This window comes from Periplaneta americana, chromosome 2 (genome assembly GCF_040183065.1).
Source record: "Periplaneta americana isolate PAMFEO1 chromosome 2, P.americana_PAMFEO1_priV1, whole genome shotgun sequence".
In the NCBI taxonomy this organism is placed as follows: domain Eukaryota; kingdom Metazoa; phylum Arthropoda; class Insecta; order Blattodea; family Blattidae; genus Periplaneta; species Periplaneta americana.
This window is the reverse complement of record NC_091118.1, coordinates 99,436,365-99,458,975: the sequence shown is the minus strand read 5'-3', so window position 1 is coordinate 99,458,975 and position 22,611 is coordinate 99,436,365. Positions and strand designations below refer to the sequence as shown.

The window sequence follows — 22,611 nt, the reverse complement described above, 5'->3', positions numbered from 1 at the left end:
TGACGCATATTTGGAAATGAGTTAGAATTACAGTTCAAGGCCCACATTATGTATTTTCCATAACGCATACCCACTCTTTTTACTCTCTGGAATATGGAAATCTGTGGTAATGACCGCCATCACTGGACCTGAGGATGCGCATATGATCCAACTGGCAATACTTCGCATCATACACCCCCGTCGATTGTTTCAATAGACTCGCCCACAACCATATTGCAGTGACGCCGAAGTTGAAAATTTGACAGTGATTTTTATGGATGAGATATTGTTTCTCATGGTGTATTTTCATGTCATCAGGTTGCCAGCCGTAGTCGCAGCATATAAACAGTAAACACACATTGAAATAAAGAAGTTTTGTATAGCAACACGTCTGCTTGTTACTAGATTTAATTCATAATTTTTCTCGTGTTTTGTGACAATGAAACCTTTTGAAAGTAATTTATGAACTTTTAAGTGGCGCAGAAAAACGCAAAAGGAAAAGAGAAGTTGAAAAATCTATTTTGAAATTGACTAAAATAGACTCTGTAACCAAGCAGTCAAACAAATTATCTGTGGTGGAACGAATCCCAGTGTTCCAATACCACGACTCAAGAAAGACTTAGTGCTTTCAGTGTATCAAGTATTGAATATGAAAAGTCCCAAAGACTTGATCTACTCGATTTGATTGAGTCATTTGCTTCTCAAAAGGTCAGAAGGAAAAAGCGCTTGTTGAACTAAACTTCACATTAAATTTATCTTGGGTACTATTGTGTAATTATAGCCTTAGTAAAATAATAGTTATATCATTTAAATTTTTTCAGTTCTGTTCACTTAACTTTGTTCAAAAATTGAGTATTTTTCTATGCTAAATTGTTTTATTCAAATTAGGCCTAGATGTGAAAACAGAACTATGACAATATGAAAAAAAAATGTCAGTAAGAAAAGGGGCCCAGATATCATTTTTGCTGGGGGAGGCTATAAAAAGTTACACCAATGGACTAATAGTATTAGGTATTAGTAACCATAATAATAAAACGCTATAGAAGGATTTTGAAGAACTGAAAAGATCGGAGCGAACGTGTCTGTAGTTAGTTCTATCCGCTTTGTCTTACAGGACTACTCGGAATCGTCTCATCTCTCCTTCCTGAAGAAGCAGATTTGACAAACTGACCTGATATATTATTTTAATGTACCGAAGTACATATGATATTTCCATTCAGATATTCTGCGTCATCATAAGATGAAAGAGTAATGGAACGGAGAAAAATTCTCTCCGGAGCCGGGATTTAAACCCGGGTTTTCAGCTCTACGTGCTGTTGCTTTATCCACTAAGCCACACCGGATACCCATCCCGGCGTCGCAGAGTGGTTCCAAATACAAATCTAGCAGGACAAAATTAATAACTCTCCTCGTTTCTAACAGATTTTCATAAAATTTTGTATACAGGTTACAAATGGCATTTTGCATTTGCATGTAAAGTCTGATTATGATTGGATAAAATAAACCACCCTTTTACAGGGGTTGAATTTTAAAGAATTATAATAATTTTACAAAACTGATTTTCGCAGGGATTGGAACGAAATCACAAAGGCATTATATACTTTCTATCAGGGGCGTATTTTGCGGACTACCGAGGCTACCGGCGGTAGCCCAAGGAAATTACAAAAGAAAAAGTTTATAATATAACATAATGTAATAATTTTGTATTATTAGTTTTACCACAGTAATTAAAATTAAAGTAATTGTTAGATTTATATGCGCTCTCTGCTCTCGAAAAGAAACAGTTGTCAAGGCGGCATCGCTGGAGAAACCGCTTGCTACGTGAGGTAGCCTGTGACCGTACCGCGCACGCTGCCTCCGCACAACTGCCCATCCCCCCGCTCTCTTCTGTTTCCATCGTGCAATGTAGGCGGGTGAGTTGCCGCTCTCGTGATCGGTTTCTTCGCAGGCGCGAAGCAACAATACTCTTAGCACGCTAGCTCATGAATGTGATTGTGTTCTTGCAGTGCAGTATTTTAAATTTGTGATTTGTTCGAGTGTCTAAGAGTTATATTAATTGTGAATTATTAAGTTTTTAATTTCCCAATTAAGTGATATTGTGAAAAATATGGCAGAACAAGTTTCTGGAGAGGTTTGTGTTGAAAATGACTGTGTAATAGAAGGTTTATTAAGTGCCTTTTAACCGTCGTACATACAACGAGGAAGTTGAAATTGTGAAAATGGAAAGACCAACTCCTGAGTTAAATTTGTCCATGGACGTAAAAGAAAAACAGCGTGAGTACACACACCATTTCACTTCAACAACATATGGTAAGTGGAATTGGTTGTGTGGTACTTCTAAACTGTCTAAACTATTTTGCTAGCCATTTTTTGTTATTTAGCCGCGAAACTAATGTGTGGTCAAAAGAGGGTTTTCTAATATCAACTCCCTTCGAACGGCAGTCCTAAAACACGACAAATCAAAAGCTCATATTTGTAGTAGCATGAACTTTGCAAACTTTGGGAAGACAAGAATTGATTTACAGCTAGATAAGCAAAAAGCTCTACATATCAACCAACACAATGCTCCTGTGGAAAAAAAAAATCGGGAGATTTTACTGCGTCTTATTAACGCAGTCTGCTTTCTAGGAAAACAAGAATTGGCTTTTCGGGATCATAATGAGAGTGTGGAATCAGACAGTAGAGGAAATTATATTGAATATTTAAGTTCCTTAGGTGAATTTGACCATTTACTGGCCAATCATCTTGAGAGTTCAACAGTATTTCGTGGTACTTCTCCCGCAATTCATAATGACTTAATATTTGCTATAAGTGAGGTTATGATAAAGAACATAAAATCTGAAATAGAAGAAGCACCTTTTGCGGCCATTGTTGTTGATGAAACAAGTGACTGCTCTAATCAGAGTCAATTGCCCACTGTTTTAAGATACGTCGATAGTACTGCCAATGTTCAAGAACGGTTTATAGGATTCACAAATGTCAGTTCGGGCAAAACTGCTGCTGCTTGGTTTCAGTATGTGGAAGGTGTTATAGCAGAATACAATGTCGGCAATAAGTTAATTGCACAGACATACGATGGTGCTTCAGTTATGGCGGGAAATATTAATGGCTTAAAAACAAAAGTTCAAGGAAAGTATCCTCAAGCACTATTTGTCCATTGTTACAGCCATGTTCTCAATTTAGTTTTGCAACAAACTACTTCATCCATTCCAGAATGCCGCATTTTTTTTTCAAAACACTGTCGGGTTTAGCTGCATTTTCTCATCATCTCATAAAAGATCAGAAAAACTCAAGAATTTATGAAAAAGAAACTTCCAAAAGTAGCACCAACTAGATGCAATTTTACATCTCGGCTTGTAAATACAGTAAAGGAATACAGAGAACAACTGATTGCTTTCTTTGAAAATATCATTTGTAATGACTCTGAAGAAAACTGGGTTGATGATGTAATTGTGCAGGTTCAAGGATATTTGTATTTTTTTTCACACAGTTTCAGAATATATTTCTTCTTGAAGTCTATGCTAGAGTGTTCGCACATACAGATGTGCTCTACAATATTCTTCAGACAAAAAGTCTAGACATAGCATACTGCTTGCAAGAGGTATCAAAGTTAAAAAAATACTATATTCGAATTCAGACGTAGTGGGTTTCCGTCCATATGGAGTAATATGGAAAATGAAAATTCTTCAGCCAATACAATGGAACCACCATTAAAGCGAAGAAAAGGAGATGATGAATTGAAATACAGGCAGCTGTACTACAGCATACTAGATCGTATGCACATGGAAATTACTGACAGATTTTCTGATTATGGAAAGCTTCAGTTCACATATCTTCTAGATTCTCAAAAATTTTCTGCTTATAGAGAAAACTTCCCGAATGAGGCACTAAACAAATTATTTCAGTCCTATAACAGTCACTTTGATCAAGTACGTTTGAAAAATGAATTAAGTGTAATATACTCAGCAGAAGTCTTTGATTTTTCGAACAAACCTATCCATGAAATATTATCTGCCATATATGAAAACCAGCTGAACCAAGTTATTCCTGAAGTCCTTAAATTGGCAACATTAATTGTGACAATACCAGCTACGTCAGCATCAGTAGAAAGAACATTTTCTGCGTTGAAGAGAATAAAATCCTACTGTAGATCAACTCATACACAAGAACGTTTATCCGGCTTGGCACTGATGTCCATTGAAAAGTCATTTCTACAGAAACTTCGCAAGCGGCCCAACTGTAATTTCAATGACGAAGTCATCAAAGCATTTTCGTCCCAATCAAGACGTCTGGAATTCATATATAAATAGGTAAGGAATTTCATTATAGGGACTTTAAAATATATTTTGTGTAATAATAGGGTCAGTGGTAACCCAGGCCCTTAAACCAGTATACGCCACTGCTTTCTATTTGATTTTAATGTGCGAAAGATGTTAAAAATACACAACAGTCGTACATATTAAGTCAAATATCATTTCATTTTTTTTAATACAATAGCCTACATATTAATACAATTTTAACAAAACCGCTAACTCTGGTTAAATAAACCTACATTTGAAATATTTACAGATATTTGAGAGAGTTGTAACTCTATTAATTTTCAAACATCATCATCATCATCATCATCGTGATCCTGGAGCAGTCTCAGTAGGTGTACATCAGAAGATACACTTTTTCTACTCTTTGGCGTTAGATACGAAGACTGCTTACCATCGGGCCAGTGGAAATTCCATCAAATCGATCGTCGTATCGGCTCTATAAAATTTGCGCGCGTGATAAGCTTATTCCCTGAAATTCTTGTAATCTTTATTTCGGACTTCTTGGGGTTCCTCAGACATCATCCCAACAGAAGTACGGCTTCCTTTATCAACTGCGCACCATGGGTAAGTATTTTATGCACACTTAGCGGCATGTAATACCACTTATATTTCTGGATGTATAATTCTACAGTGTCCAAACAGTATTTTTTCAAACTCTCCAATATTAATACTGTACCCACTGGCGATTGTTTTAAGTAGTGGTCGGCAAAGATTGCGTCATATAAAATGCAGCCCGCAATACACAGCGAAGGGGAATGTAGGAGAGAAGGATATCCAGATTGCTTAACGTTGAATGAACAAGTGTTGGGTAAGGGGAGGGAAATCATGCCTTAACCCTCCGCCCTGCTTGTATATTAAGGGGCTAATTCGCGAGTTACGAAATGATGACCACTGGTTTTAAAGATGGTTCCAAATCACCGAATCAAGCTTTCATCTACGCTAGTAGTTTCTGATGCCAAACCTGGATCTTGAAAGAACCTCCGCGCGCTAATCCCGCCATTAGTCGTACCAAATTCTGGTTTGGGAATGTCGACAAGAAGTCTCATTTCTTTACGTAAGCGATCTTATTTTCTTTTCTTTCATTCATTTTCGTGACCCTTTCTGAGTAAAAACTTAACACTTGCTTTACCATTTCTGCTGCATCAGGCCTGTACGTTGATCTCAAATCCATTTCTGTAACAAGAGCAATCTCATCAACCGAGTGTGTTTCCAGCAAAGGCTTCAGCTTCCTCTTCTGACTTTTCTCAGCATATTCATGAAACTGCTTTTGTAGACGATTTTTGTTTTTTCGTTGCTAGACACAATCTATTTTTAAAAAAAGTCATTTTAACACTTAACCAATCCTTGTATTTCCTTAAGAAATTTTTTTAATACGTAGAGGCAATTAGTCCATTGGTCTTTAAGTTTCATTCAGAATTCAGCACTTTTTTCTGCACTAATTTACGATCATGTCCCTCAGAATCTCCTAAATCATATTAATTAATACATACACACACAGGCTAATCTTCTTAAAATATTATTTTCTTTTCACGAAATATCAACTAGTTCTCTTCTCGGAATTCCGTACACCATCACTAAAATATAAATAAAAGGAGAAGGTGGTTGAAGTTGGTTAGAAAACCTTTATAATTACATACCTAAATGGCTAATGTAAATGCTGAACCTGCTTTGACAATGGCCTTTTGTGGCCTTTGCTTTTGCGGGCCTGCTACAGCAAATACAATTTTAAAAATGGTCATGGAACACTTCCTTGTGTATTAATGAGTATTATAACTAAATAACACAATGTTAAAGTTCGAAAATGCATTAAAAATGTAGGGAAATACCTGTATTTTATTCATCGAAACTCGAAGAGGATAGGTAATATATTATATCTTCACACATCGATGTTCCGAAGGTAATTTGCCGGGCGATGCTAACGAGAAGAGAATGTCTGTGCTGAACACTTGACTTCTACCTGCTCCTGCGCAGACGACAATAATTTTTATGGAAAACTGAATACGAATCGTAGATACACGACTATTTAGGATTACAGAACGGCAGTATTTATATTGTTTTGAAGCTCAAACTTTTATACCTTTTGTCCAGTCAGATTTGAGTTTGGAACCACTGTGCGTCGGACAGAATCGTCTCAGTTTAAGTTCCAACTCTTGGGTATCCGGTGTGGCTTAGTGGATAAAGCATCAGCACGTAGATCTGAAAACCCGGGTTCAAATCCCGGTGCCGGAGAGAATATTCCTCCGTTCCATTACTTTTTCATCGTAAACTGACCCGAGTTACGGTTGGCACCCATAAAATATGTAGAAACAACGAAATGCCAGAGTTTGATTTATTGAAATTAGTTTCAAGTTTGGTGTAAGTAAACTTGGTTAAAATAATGTAAAATATAGGCTACACTCCCATTCGATGCCGCGTTTCGAATCCACCCACATAAGGTTAAACTGACCTTGAAATACATCAGTGCGACAGGTTCTGCAACGTAAGTATCTTGTGGAACAACTTCCGAGATCAGATCTACAACTGAAACGAGTTGAGAAATTTGTTTACACTTTGCTGGAGCATCAGTCAAACATTACTATCGTTAAAGATACGTGCGAAGTATTCGGAGGAGGGGGGGACAAAGAGGACTCGCAAGGTAAGAAAATTATGTTTACTTTTCTTCTTTTTCTTACAGGCACCTAGGCCTACATAAAATTCACGTTAATCTAACACAATTTGTTCCAAACAAAATAAAATACGCTTATACTGCGTTAACTCAAACACTGTTAATATGAAAAACTCCTATTTTTCTTTGACTTACGGTCAGACTCTTCCTAACCAACGGAAATGTTTATTCTACTTCTTTACTCCAAAATTATCAACTGCAGAGACCGATTAAAAAGAGAGCTGTGGCGATAACAGAACAATTATTATAGTAGAATAACAGTGGCAGGGGTTCTGATAAAACCTTCCCATAATCATACTATGAAGGACCCTCCCAGTTTCCTAATGTTATATTAACACTTCCAATTGACTTTTCCACTCCAAAACGATCCTATGATTAGTTAACGGTCACATCAGTAATATCTTTTAAGAACATCAGAAGAAGAATGTGGGAAATTTGCGTTTAGAATGTAAATTTAATTGAAAAATGTTCTTGCCTGTAATTAAAATTCAAAACTTTAAAATGAATTGTTTCAATACATTCAAAAACAGTATTAGTCGGTAGGTCCATAAAAACTAACGTAAGATCTGCTCTAATTGAATTGGATTTCGGGAGGAGGCACTACGATCCAGCACTACGACCGTAAAAATCTATTTCATTGACCCTCACGCTAGGCTCATTCCCAAACCCACACCGACTGACTACACAAAGGTTTGCTGTGCACTCGAATTTTGAGCAGACAACACACTCATCCCTAGACCAGCACTCTCCGTGTATCACAGCAGACGTTCAGGGAATGCTATAGAATGGAATGACGACAACATGGACATCGGACGGAATGATGTATTTCAGATGCCTAATATGGGGAAACTGAAGAAGCCCGAGAAAATCTTGAACTGCTACCTCGTCCGCCACAAGTGCTACTATGTATTTTTCACATGAAAAATTTCAGGTCAGATTGGGACACGAACCCAGGCCGCCTGGTTGAAAATTTCTGACCAGTCAGCCACCGCAGATGTTAGATCTGCTCTAACATAACCTATTCGTGTGGTAAGCGGAAGAAAGATACAAGTGACTACAGACTAACAACGAAACTGTCCATGCCTTGATATTTCGCTGACAAAAGGAACGTCTTGTAAGAATCCCACACACCAAAAATCAGCTGCAGTTTCAACTGTAAGGTCCTGAAATCGAAGTTGCACTGTCGTGTCCTAAAGCAGCCATGCAGTAGAAACTGGGCAATCCTCACAGCAGTAGTGGGAAGGGCAGAGGCTTACTGTGATATTGCTGAGCGGCCGTACAAACCAAAATTTAAGCTTCATGGTTTCATGTGTTTTAATAGGAATTACTATCTCGGTATCGGAGACTTGCAGTTTAAACTCGTCAATTTTTGGTGTGTGGGCTTTCTACAAGATGTAGCCTAGCAGATTCTGTCAGCTAAACTTCAAGGCAAATTTCGATATGAGCTCACCGACAGTTACCCTTGTAAGAATAAATGTCAGTCTAAACAAATATAATATTTATAGACTATATAAATATATGGCATATTTAAATAGGCCTCATTATGTGTCTTTCACATCGTCGCTTTAATGTTTCGATCATTTCACCCATTCCATTGCTTATGAGCAGACTGCAGCGCAGGATATTACGAACGCACGGACCACCATGTTGTGTAGATCGAGGGGAATGGGAGATTGAGAGTGCAGTTACTATTCCTTGCCTCAACATGTAAACATTCAATCACAGTAGGACACAAAATAAATTGTTCACGTTTACAAAATATATACTATTATGTACAGTGCATTTCTAGTATAACAAATAATTGCCTAGCATTACACGTTTCAATTTACATTAACAATATGAAATCATTTGTGAGCAGAAAAGAAAAAATGTACTATAGGCCTAGTACAGTCATTTCCCATAATTATGGTCCTGGAACACAACTATGGTCCACGATATAACCGTTCAAAGAACACTAGAAGTGACATAGACCGTTCGTAGATAGGTGTAGTGACTTGACTTCAAACTACAGTACAGCAAAAATATAGATAAACGAGATACTACGTTCTGGAGTACAACATTTAAATGGATCGTAGTTATGTTCCAGGAACATAGTTATGGGAAATAACTGTACTTACATAAAATGCATTTCTTCACAATTCAATGCACCGAATTACAAGGTATATTCGCGACGTATGAAAAGAAAAGTATCTCCTACTTTCACTCAAAACAACTTTTTGCAAGAAACCTAAGGGAAGTTGGCATGTAGTCTACCAACATTATACACAAGTCTCGATTAAATTCTTTTTCATGATTTATGTCTGATTTTGATGTTGAAGATCAGTTTTGATTGTATAATTAAATATTTTCCATGCACCTTTTGCTATTACAATGCTTTTGAAAGAATCGAGTTCTATCTGTCTTTATACTTGTTTAACAAGTTGCAAAATTCAGTGTTTTTTTTTTTTTTTTCCTTTTAACAAGAAAATATTCCTTTCTGAACTTCTCTATAAGTTCGTTCTGAAGTGAACGCTTGATGCTCTTAATTTTCAACATTTTCCTCAGTAGTGTGAATTATAAAACAGCTAAATTAACAGGGGACCCAACACAAATATGCATGTAAAAATGATCAAATAAATGAAAATAAATAAAATATACTTGTTTTGTCATTGATCTTAAGTACGTATGGATATTGGAAAGACCCACGCCAATTAGAATTAGAAAAACAATAATGTACGTAATTTCTTACGAATCTAACTGTACACTCACAGTGTCATCCCACCCCATGGGTCATGACGTCATGTAGGCTATATTCCGTGCGTTCCAAACTTCAGTTTCGCGAACTGGTGACCCTAGGCCGCAGTCTGCTTATGAGAGTTCCTAACAATAACAAGTAGCATCACAAATGATCGTGTGGTTAACATAACGCAACACAAACAAGACGAGGGACACCACCAGCTTCCGTCTCCACTATTGTCTTTTAGTTGCCGGAAACGCAATATGCTTAATGATTGTGTATTTTCCTTTCGGATGACACGTCTTGAATCTAGAACTGTGAAACACCCATTCGTTACCTACGAGAGATATTTTCTATATGTCTGTGTATATTTTCACTTATTTCACACTCGATAATGAATCTTCTCTGTTGAAAAAGAAAACACGAATAAGAAGCTCAGATACATCAGTCATTATTCTTTAACACACATGAGGCACAGATATATCATTCACTGTATCATATTTTGGCTGGTCACTGGCAAAGAAGAAACTGCCTACTGAAGGATGCACTGGAAAGAATGGTGAACGGGAGAAAAGTTCGGGGCAGAAGAAGATATCAAATGATAGACAACATTAAGATACATGGATCTTATGTGGAGACTAAAAGAAGGCGGAAAATAGAGATTGGAGAATGTTGGGTTTGCACTGAAAGACCTATCTTTGGCCAGAACAGAATGAATGAATGATAATACTTAAGATAAATAACTAATATTTAACATGTTTGCTGAAAGTAACAATTATAAATGCAAGTGTTTTTACAGTATGAAAAAATTTTACTCCATTAGGCTACCTACTTAAATATTAAATTTGTATTATTAGCCTAACATTATGTAAGCCTTAAAACTATCAGCGCCGTTCAAACGTGGTGCGAAGTTCTTGGACTTTTAATCCCTAGAGTGTGCATTATATTATATTTTAAATTGTGGAATTTTTCTTATGTACTGACGATGCCACGAATGCTTGTAATTCTTGCGACTAATAAAATATCAATCAATGAATCAATTGCACATCTAAAACGACACATTAGTAAGCTCTAAAACTGCCAACTTGTAGAAGCCGCCAAAACTTTGTTACTGAAGTAACTGGGTAGTTTTACTTATAATTAAATTCTAAAAGAAACTCTAAAAATGAATTATCATGCACAATAAGTTTCTAATGTTGACGATTATTTGCTTTACAACGCAATCGTTGGCCGACCAGCTTACTGCCTCTCTTGAAGAGCGGAATTTTGATCGCGGCATATCCTGCGATATGGTAAACAATGAGACTGTGTGACAGGTTCGTCCAATAGTCAAATATGCCTACTTCTGTCTGGCCTGTTTTCATTCTACCTTTGCACAATGTTACCGGTACCGCTTTGACGAACATTACTCAACAAATACATCTCTAACAGGGGGGTGGCGTCTACGTTGCCGGTGTTGCCGCAGACAACATACAAAAAATAGAAATTGGGTATATTCCTTATTATACAATTTCTTAATTTCTATTTTCTATCAACAGTTTAAATCCACAAGTTCCCGTAACATATTACATGTCAGAAAAGATACGGTTGCCAACTAGCGCCGAAGAATCGAACTGATACATACACAACACTTCAGTGTTTCCGATTTGCGCCACATGCTGCCTGCAGTGCTTCAACGGCAAACTCGCCAAGGCTGGGTATCAGTGATCTTCAGTGCCATGGTGTGACTGTAACGCGATTATTTGTCGGTTAGACATAAAGGCAAACGTGTGTTATTCTTCCTTCCCCTTCACTCCCCAAGTATGACTTCTAAATTTACTGGTGAAGTATTCTCTTATGATTGTAACTGTGTTATAGAGAATTTTTTTAAACCGTTCTTTAGGATCACGTACATTTAGTGAGAAAAAGTAGTTCAAAATTATCACGACTCTTTTGCTGGCCGTGTTTACTTTTTTCAAGTAAAAAAAAAAAAAAAAAAAAAAACGCCGTACCAAAGACGGTATCAAGATTATGGATAATTTCCATATGCTACGCGCGCGTCATGAAAATTATAAAAATCACGTTGTATCCGTTGTTTTTCTAGCGCGTTTTCGCAAAACGAGAATAGATTTGTAATTAGGAAAGGCATTTAAAAATCAACAGAAAAATACAATGAAGTTGTGAAAAGAAACATATGTAACGTCTCGTTTAATAAGTGGAGTGTTACTTGGCCCAGCAAGAACTTCCGTTTAGGGGTAGGGATTAGTCCGATAGCTCTGTCAACAGGGGCATTTATGTGGAACTTTCACACCTCCTTGCTGATGACAATAATTTAGACCACCACCTTCAGACTACTGTGTTTTCTGGGACATCAAATGACATTCAGAATGACTTAGGCCATAATTGAATGTGTTTTTCGCGTTTGAGTTAATGAAATTAAAAAGGAAATTAGTGAAATACGTTCTATTGCTGTGACCATGAATGAATCGACAGACATGTCCAATAAGTTACAGTTATCGACGAATTGAAGTACAAGTAGGTGCAACACAACTTCTGGCGAATCTTCAAATACGGTACTTAAGAAATTTTTTCCATAATTTATTATTATTCCTATAATTCTATTATTCTTCGTATAATTCTATACATTGCACATTATTTTGGAAGCAAAATATATTCGTAAAACGTTAGTAGAATGCTCGAAAGAAATTCATCCTCTCCTCGACTGCGTTATTTTCGGACCGGCAAGACCCAGGAAATTCCCACACCACGCCACTGATCTCTAACTTGCTTTTATGTAACAAGGCATTTTTAATAACTATAAATGTCAAAATAATATTGATAGCAAAAACTCCCATACGACATTACATTTTCGTTAGATTAAAAATTAAGAAGAAGAATATCAAAACTTAACATATGTATCGGCGCAAATAAATTCACAAGAAATAAGTCTAGACATTTTTTTTTTTTCGGAAATACAGAGACCTATTACAGAAGTTTTAGTATTTCTATTGCATTTAAACCATAAAATGCAACATTTTTCACCGACAATAACAAATAAAATTGCTTCAGAGAATTAAATAGTCTGAATTCATGCTCTTATAATCACGGTATCTATCTAAATGACACAGTAGGGATTGAAGTTCTGTTAGCGTCCTCTCATTCAGACATTCAATTCAACACTTTTTATAGGTCTATTATCCGTTACTTTACATTTAATTAGTTATTCAAAAACGGGTAATTTTGCTGTGAAACTAGTGGCGAACTGTATTTCGAGTGTCTTATTTGACGATGCTGTATTAACTACTATGTTACTTAGCTCGATGGAATTGGTTATCCTGACAGGCGGGAAAAACCTCGTATATAACCCAACCCAGATAATCAGACCAAGCGGAAATCGAACCCAAGCCCGAGTATTGCCAAGATCAACAGGTAAACGCGCTACTGCCTGAGGAGGTACCGTACATACGCCGATGTTTGCGAACTGGATGACTTTTACTTATGAAACAATAGTATTCAAACATTACTCACTATCGCATTCAAATAATCATTTATCAGACGGATTTCAATGCTTATAACAAGCTCGTATTTACTGCTCTTAAAAACTGTTTCCTTACTGTTGCGTCCATTACACAATGAATTCATTGCGACAGTGAGAAGATCAACAAAAACATTCGTTTGAATTGTGCAACGAGAACATGCAATAATATTCATTTCCGATAATAATTTAGTGTTACAAAGCGAGACTTACCAGTCGGGAACGATTCTCTGCAAGAGATGGGGCAACCACGCGATCACGAATAGCCAGATACTCGACTGCCTCGTCGCAACACGTACACTACTCACTCGTCCAAAGCTGAAGAACGACTGGCGCTAGAGTAGTTACTCGCGCGGGTCAACAAAACACTAGCGCGCCTCGCAACTGATCGAGAAACCAATGATGCGCGTTCGTTCGATTTTGGCGTCGTGAGTTTGTTTTGTGAAAACGTCAGAACTGTAATATCAAAGTATATTGAGAGTCTGTCATATTAAACTTTCATTTTACACATCTTCATGTGTGTATATAATAGCTTTCTACCTGGATTTCATTATCAACTAGTAAGTCCGGAATCTTCAAGGTCCAAATCCTCGTTTTTGGCTAATGTCGTGAATTAGTTGGTCGATGGGTTGTTTGTGTAGTAGACATTAGAAGAACATATGATTTATCTCTCCTGGCTGTTGGTGACACACAATCACAGTCTACCATATCCTTTAACCACCCAGGTCTATATTAAGTCACACACTCACCCAGACATGGTCACAGAGACCGCTGAAAAAAAAATTATATATAAAAATAACAAAACAGCACAGACTACTGAAAATTATTCCAGATATATTTCAATATGTCTGAAACAAGATTATTACATTGAAATTATTTAAATGAATAATATCAAGGTACTATTTTGATTATAGTGGAGGTTGTCATAAATGTTGTTAAAATGAAAGGGATTTTCAAAATGATCAATTATATGAATTTTTTCTTGCACTTTTACACATTTTTCGATGTTAATCTTCAGATTAGACCCTGCAAAGTACATAATTGATCTTTACTTTAACAAGAACGTCCTTTTGTTATAAAACTACAAATTCTAAAAATGTAATATATTTTTTTTTAGGATACACTGAAACATTGCAAGTTACATATAATTATTTAGGTTATTATTTTCACTTTCTTCAATTTTTTCTTGCTGTGTGTCATTGCAGTTACGGCATGCCTCTTTTTAGTGCGTTTTTTACGACGCTGTATCAACATATCAGGTTATTTAGCGTCTGAACGAAGTGAAGGTGATAATGCCGGTGAAATGAGTCCAGGGTCCAGCAGCGATAGTTACCCAGCATGTGCTCATATTGGGTTGAGGGAAATCCTCGGGAAAACACCACAACCAGGTAACTTGTCCCGACCGGAATTCGAATCCGGGCCACCTAGTTTCACGGCCAGACGCGCTAGCCGTTACTCCACAGGTGTAGACTGTACACTCCAAACAGAGAGGTTTCCTGGAACAATGGCAAATGTATGCTATTTTCTGTTGCTTCTTTGGCGGACAGGTGAAGAAATTTTTCTGTTTCTCAAGTTCCTCTTCAAATGATGGCACAGCCTCTTCAGATCCAAAGAGTTTTCTGATCGAGACTCGGGTTTCAAAAGTAATGAACTTGTTGTTTCTAATAATGCATATCGGGAGTTACGAGTACATTTGAAAGATTCTTCATGAAAAATATTCTGGAAATTGGTTCGTTGTCATTGTAGGAACCGTACATGATAAATGCACTAATTGCACTAATGTCAAGAATTCTAAAAATAATATGGCCATAGCCCAGCGCCTGGTTCGACGACCACAGCTATTTTGTGCACGCTTCTCATGTAGGGAATCTACGCCACCATTAGTCAAATTATAATATGCACTAATTTCTGATTTATCACTTACATCGTCAAAAAGATTTGAGTGATGCATAGAGGATACCAGAACGACAGTCCTATTCTTTCTTGGAACGTGAGACATCATGGTCACATTATTCGCAAACCCGAAGATAATCAGTCATATTTTGCTCATCGTTCTTGCCAACATCACTCAGCTCTAACTCAGATTCTGACTCATGCTCGCTTACTATCGCGACATCTTCGGTGCAATCGAGATCAGAAGTACTTCCTTCATCGTCCTCATACAATCATGATATATTACTGTTGAAGTTAGGAGCATTCACATTCACTGCGTTCGAAGGGCCAGGTTTGTTATTCATGACCTTAGGATTTTCACATTCACATTATATGAAGGAGAAGGCTTGCTAGTCACAGTGAGTACCCAGGCATGGTCTGCCAGACCGCCCGAAATAATATAAATGTGATAAAATACTGTGAGAGGCAGTTACAAACAAATCCTTATGACAGAGGTCTTCGTCAACAACAATAAACAATTACACAGAATCGCAGCTGCGCAATTAAATTTTAAATGGAGATATAAGCAGTGTGACCAACCGCAAAGGTCTGTGTGACCATGCCTGGGTGGTTGAGGGATATACAGTCACGAAGCTTAATACTTACTAAATATGCAAACAGAGACAGTTGAAATATGCATCCATAGATAGTTGCTCACCACCAGGATCGCTACTATCGCCTCATCACAGACTCTTTCCCTAGCAGACGATAAAATGTATTGTACTTTCGATATCGTGTTCTTTTCAAAAAATTAACACCTTCCTTCCACTATTGAAATATGAACTACATAAGGTTTAGATATTATTTTCATAAAATATATATTATATTCTATAAACTCACCTTCCTGGATCTTTCGGAAGAAGGATAACTCTAACCTATTTTTCTTACAATTTATAGTACTACAAACGTCTCCTTGTCCCATATTATTATTCAAATTAGTGTATTTTAGCCATTTACAGTTATTACAACCGATAACGAACATTTCAGAGTTTACACAACTTTTCACAAAAATGCGAAATACTGCACAGTCAATGCTTTTTCGATCTAGACCAGGCCGTAATGTTTGTTCGGGTTTTCTATTTCAGTGTATGGAGCTCAGTGAATTATTATATTATAACTTTATTGTTTATCATTGCTAAGCTTTATTTAGTGTAATTTGTCCATAAGTTCCGTTTACTTCTTGTTGCATAACATGTTGCAGAAATAATTACAAAACTGTGTTATTTTAATGTGAAGAGAATTTTACATGTTAACATAATCTGTTCGCGTCAACATTTAAAGTTTAGTATGGAAGCTATTTTGAGGTTCAATAAAAACGAATTTATATTGTGATTTTAATTTAGCACATCTACCTTCCTTAATTGTAGACAGAAAATTTACCATACCACTCCTATGAAATTAGTGTACGTACGATTGTGTTACTTCGTCTCTTAGGTAGTAGATAAATACAATAATTCATTACTCAATTATAGTATTAAAATACAGACAAATAGAATGTGACGGGTGTCATACATGACATTATGTTTAATTATAATGTATAATTGCGAATATAGGAATATAAGTTAAATATAGTAAACATAACCTATAATATCCATATGACGTAACATACATATGTAGTGACAGGGTATTGGAGACCACTAAAATTAGACAGAAAGGGGCATCTGGTACAGTAAACATAACCTATAATTTCAACATATCTAAATATTCGTGCGGTGCAACTGAAAATTATTGAATCGTACATAAATGAATGTACAAGAATTTCGCAATATTTAATCGAAATAAAGGCAGGTATTACACATACGAAAAACGTAATTTTCACACCAAAAATAATATTACACCTTAACTCGCAAGGAATTATGTCTGAAGTGTCCCCTAATCATTATTTTAAATTTTATTAATGCAATTACACTACATATTAGAGAAATATATGTTACTATGTATGCATTCCAATTAATTTATATGGTTGAAACGCCGCCCTTCGTGATCGAGTTAAGCGAGTCACATGGCCTGCCTTACGGCCTGTATTAGATCACGATGGCAGTGACACAGTCTATTGTTCCTAGAACTCACAGCTCCAAGCGGCTAGCAACTATCGCGAGAAATGCAACTCGTTGGCAAAAAAATCATCCCAAGCTTCGTGACTGTATATAGTAGACTGTGACACAATGGAGGTTCACCCCATCCAATGAGATGTAGATATTTTGGGGTTATTGATGCATTATGTTTTAGTTTGTTGATGGCCGATGTGAAAGGAGTGTTAGTTTTTTTCTTTTTTGTTAATACCAAGGTTTGCCTGGTGGTGTGGAGTCTATGTTCATTTGCCTAATATTATACTTTATTAAATCAGAGACTTGAAAGTTTATTGATGAGGCAGAGTTGGTCGTTATGGCTGCTTTCGCAAGAGAGTCTGCGATCTCGTTTCCTTGTATTTGTGTCCTGGTATCCAAATTAATTTTATCTTAATCTGCTTTTCTACGTTGTATATCAGTTGTTTGATTTTTATTACTATCCATGGGGTCTTCACGGAGACGGCATTATTCTTTATTTTTTGTAATACACTCAGTGAATCCACAAAAATGAGAAAGGTATTTTGCAGGCAGTAAGCCTGCCGAATTGCAAATAATTCTGCTCTAGATGGACGATTGTTGTTGGAGTTTAACCTTCCCGCTACCTGCCGTCGATGTGTTTACAAATGCTGCACCCATGGGGGCGGGATGGGGATGTCCTCCCTCCTGTTGAAAAGTTATCACCCTCTCATTAATTCATATTAACATCACTATCAGGGATAACTTCTAACCCCCTCACAAAATATGAGCCGTTCAGAGCAAAAGTGGTGTAAGTCAAAATTGGGTAATGAGGTTTAAAGTAAAAATTCTGTAAAATACAGCGCAAAGTAACAGTTAATAAGTCCTTCGTGCTATACACTGACTACTAATAATTTAAATAAATTGAATATTAATTGCTACTTTGTGCTGTATTTTAAAGAATGTTTACTTTAGCCCTCATCACCGATTTTTGACTTACACCATTTCTGCTCTGAACGGCTTATATAATTGTTTTAATACGACTGTACTTCATAAAGTATAACGTAAGCAAAGAAAATATTATTGATGTATTATCATCACCGGCAAACTGACAATATTCAATAACTTAGGAATCACACATCTTATCTTACGCCTGGATATAATTATTATTATTATGATCAAGATGCAAGACAAGTAACTCAGTGCAACCGAGTGTTGAGCCGTATCGAATGAGGTTGAGGTCGCTCTGCTGTCATCAGTTTGTGTGTATCACAGTCTAGTATATACAGTCGCGAAGCTTGGGGTGATTTTTTGCATTTCTCGCGATAGTTGCTAGCCGCTTGGAGCGCTGTGTGTACTAGGAACAATAGACTGTCACTGGCATCGTGATCTAATACAGGCCGTAAGGCAGACCATGTGACTCGCTTAACCCGATCACGAAGGGCGGCATTTCACCATATAAATTAATTGGGATGCATTAACATATATTTCTCTAAAATGTAGTGTAATTGCATTAATAAAATTTAAAACAATGATTAGGAGACACTTCAGACATAATTCCTTGCGAGTTAAGGTGTAATATTATTTTTGGTGTGAAAATTACGTTGTTCGTATGTGTAATACCTGCCTTTATTTCGATTAAATATTGCGAAATTCTTGTACATTCATTTATGCACGGTTCAATAATTTTCAGTTGCACCGCACGAATATTTAGATATGTTGAAATTATAGGTTATGTTTACTGTCCCAGTTGCCCCTTTCTGTCTAATTTTAGTGGTCTCCAATGCCCTGCCATTCATATGGAAATATTATAGGTTATGTTTACTATATCTTATATTCCTAAATTCGCAATTATACATTATAATTAAGCATAATGTCATGTATGATACTTCGCACATTCAATTTGTCTGTATTTTAATACTACAATTGAGTACTGAATTATTGTGTCACAAAATTGTTTTGTTTACTTATTATTCTTTATGAATTGATTAGTAGGCCGATCTATCGAACCCTTATTTAGGGCGGCTTTTGTTTATACAAATTATCTCTACTACCTAAGAGACAAAGTAATAATCGTACGTACACTAATTTCATAAGAGTGGAATGATAAATTTTCTGTCTTTATCAAGGAAGGTAGATGGCTGTATTAAAATCACAATATAAATTCTTTTTTATTAAACCTCAAAATAGCTTCCATTCTAAACTTAAAATGTTGATGCGAAAAGATTATGTTAACATGTAAAATTCTCTTCACATTAAAATAACACAGTTTTGTAATTATTTCTGCAACATGTTATGCAACAAGAAGTAAACGGAACTTATGGGCACATTACACTAAATAAAACTTAGCTATGATACGCAATAAAGTTATAATATAATAATTCACTGAGCTCCATACACTGAAATAGAAAACCCGAACATATATTACGGCCTGGTCTAGATCGAAAAGGCATTGACTATGCCGTATTTCGCATTGTTGTGAAAAGTTGTGTAAACTGTGAAATGTTCGTTATCGGTTGTAATAACTGTAAATGGCTGAAATACAATAATATGAGTAATAATATAGGACAAGGAGACGTTTGTTGCACTATAAATTTTGAGAAAAAGAGGTCAGAGTTATCCTTCCGAAAGATCCAGGAAGGTGAGTTTATAAAATATAATACATACTTTATGAAAGTAAACCTTATGTATTTCGTACTTCAATAGCGTAAGGAAGGTGTTAATTTTTCAAAAGAACACGATATCAAAAGTACAATACATTTTATCGTCTGCTAGGGAAAGAGTCTGTGATGAGGCGATAGTAGCGATCCTGGTGGTGAGCAACTATCTATGGATGCATATTTCAACTGTCTCTGTTTGCATATTTAGTAAGTATTGAGCTTCGCAACTGTATATACTAAACTGTGGTGTGTATAAAGACACGTTTCCACTTTTGCAACTGCACAGGAATAATGAGAGACAAACAACAGTTGCCAGTTAAAACTGCAGTTTCTCTTCTTGCGCACATCTCGTTTCCATTTACGCACATATTCTTGCGATTTTGGATCCAGTCCGAAGAGCAATATCAACGTTTGATAATGGACTGCAGCTGTTCCGATTATTATTCCTGATGAACCACAATGGAAGCGAGGAAAAAAACTTCATTTTGGATGAGCAAATATCACAAAGGAAGGAATGAAACTAAAATCATGAATGAGGAAGTGAAGTTGGCCGAAAAATCACTTTTTATAAATTTACGCGGATATCAAGATCAGATTTGGAAATGGTATTACAGTTGATTGGATTAGACACAAGTTTATTTTGTTTTCGTGAAGCAGTTTCAGCACCTACCAGACTGGCCATTTATTTAAAGTTTTCAGCTTTCCAAATTTAAGATACGCTTTCAAATTGACCAAATTGTCAGTCCCTACTATTTCACGCTCTAAAAGAAGTTTTCCCGACGATTAGGAAAAGTAAGATTTTTTAATTAGACCTATTTGTGTTATTAATTTAATTTATTGGCGAAACATACCAACAAACAAAACTAAATAAGACAATAAAATAACAGTTTTTCTTTTAGAAGAAGCCCAATAATTATCTGGTTTAAATTATTTATGATTAATTGGATTATCGGTACAGGGTAAAATACGTAAAGGTAGGGACAGGAGGACAAATAAACCTTTATTTACTTACTTATGTCTTTTCAGAAACCCGGAGGTTCATTTCCACCCTCACATAAGCCCGCCATTGGTCCCTATCCTGAGCAAGATTAATCCAGTCTCTACCATCATATCCCACCTCCTTCAAACCCATTTTAATATTATCCTCCCATCTACGTCTCGGCCTCTCCAAAGGTCTTTTTCCGTCCGACCTCCTAATTAACACTCTATATGCATTTCTGGATTCGCCCATATGTGCTACATACCCTACCCATTTCAAACGTCTGGATTTAATGTTCCTAATTATGTCAGGTGAAGAATACAATGCGTGCAGTTCTGCGTAGTGTAACTTTCTCCATTCTCCTGTAACTTCATCCCTCTTAGCCCCAAATATTTTCCTAAGCATCTTATTCTCAAACACCCTTAACCTCTGTTCCTCTCTCAAAGTGAGAGTCCAAGTTTCACAACCATACAGAACAACCAGTAACATAACTGTTTTATAAATTCTAAACTTCAGCTTTTATGAGAGCAGACTGGATGACAAAAGCTTCTCAACCGAATAATAACAGGCATTTCCCATATTTTTCTGCATTTAATTTCCTCCCTAGTGTCATTTATATTTGTTACTGTAGCTACAATATATTTGAAAATTTCCACCTCTTCAAAGGATAAATTTCCAAGTTTTATATTTCCATTTCGTACTATGTTCTGGTCGCGAGACATAATCATATACTCTGTCTTTTCGAGATTTACTTCCAAACCTACCTGTTTACTTGCTTAAAGTGAAATTCCCGTGTTTTCCTTAATCGTTTGCGGATTTTCTATTAACATATCCACGTCATCCCCATGGACAAACAGCTGATGTAACCCGTTCAATTCCAAATCCTGTCTGTTATCCTGGACTTTCCTAATGGCATATTCTAGAGCAAACTTAAAAAAGTATGCATCTTCTTGCTTTAGCCCGCAGTGAATTGGAAAAGCATCAGATAGAAACTGACCTATACCGGACTCTGCTACATGTATCATTGACACACATTTTAATTAATCGAACTAGTTTCTTGGGAATAACAAATTCAATAAGAATTTTATATAAAACATCTCTCTTAACAAGTCATATGCCTTTTTTAAAATCTATGAATAACTGATATACTGTACCCTTGTACTCCCATTTTTCTCCAATATCTGTCGATCTATTACGCCTAAAAGCACACTGATGATCCCCAATAATTTCATATACATATCGAGTTAATCTTCTCAAAAGAATATTGGACAAAATTTTGTACGACGTCAACAAAAGTGATATTCCTCGAAAGTTGCTACAGTTAACCATTAATTATTGTTATCTAATTATTATGTTTTATTTTTATCGTTATTATTTTCATATCTACTTCAATAATACAGCTACGTTCAGACCTGTTATGCTCCAGAACCTCAATCAGAGGATACGACGACGATCATAATAATAATAATAATAATAATAATAATAATAACAACAATAACAGTAACATATTGAGCTTTTTACAAAAATTAAAAAATATATGTTCAAAGTTTATGCTCGGTAGGCTAAAGTAAAAGTTTACATTAAGATTAGGCATAAAATATAAACAAGGTACATTACACAATGAAATAGGATTAATTTAAATATGAAAATGACCTCAATTTTCATAAGAGTCCACGGCTTTTTATGTTAGAGAAAAGTTTGTGAAAAAATAGTTTATAGACTACACTTCCTTTTTAAAATCGAAATTATTCAGTGATGTTAGGTGTGGATAACTATTATTAGAAAAAATAATTGTATAGTCTTGAACCAAAATTAGAGCTATG

General features: G+C 36.0%; 1 protein-coding gene across 6 annotated transcripts in view; it reads right to left on the bottom strand.

The window, feature by feature from the left end:
- The window catches only part of axo (axotactin), a 356,966-nt gene extending 343,407 nt beyond the window's left edge, over positions 1-13,559 (bottom strand). For all 6 annotated transcript variants that reach the window (XR_011330936.1, XM_069818184.1, XM_069818183.1 and 3 more), the window contains exon 1: positions 13,407-13,559. The gene's annotated coding sequence lies outside the window, so the exon portion shown is untranslated. The remainder of the gene's footprint in view (positions 1-13,406) is intronic.
- Between the last annotated feature and the right edge of the window lie 9,052 nt (positions 13,560-22,611).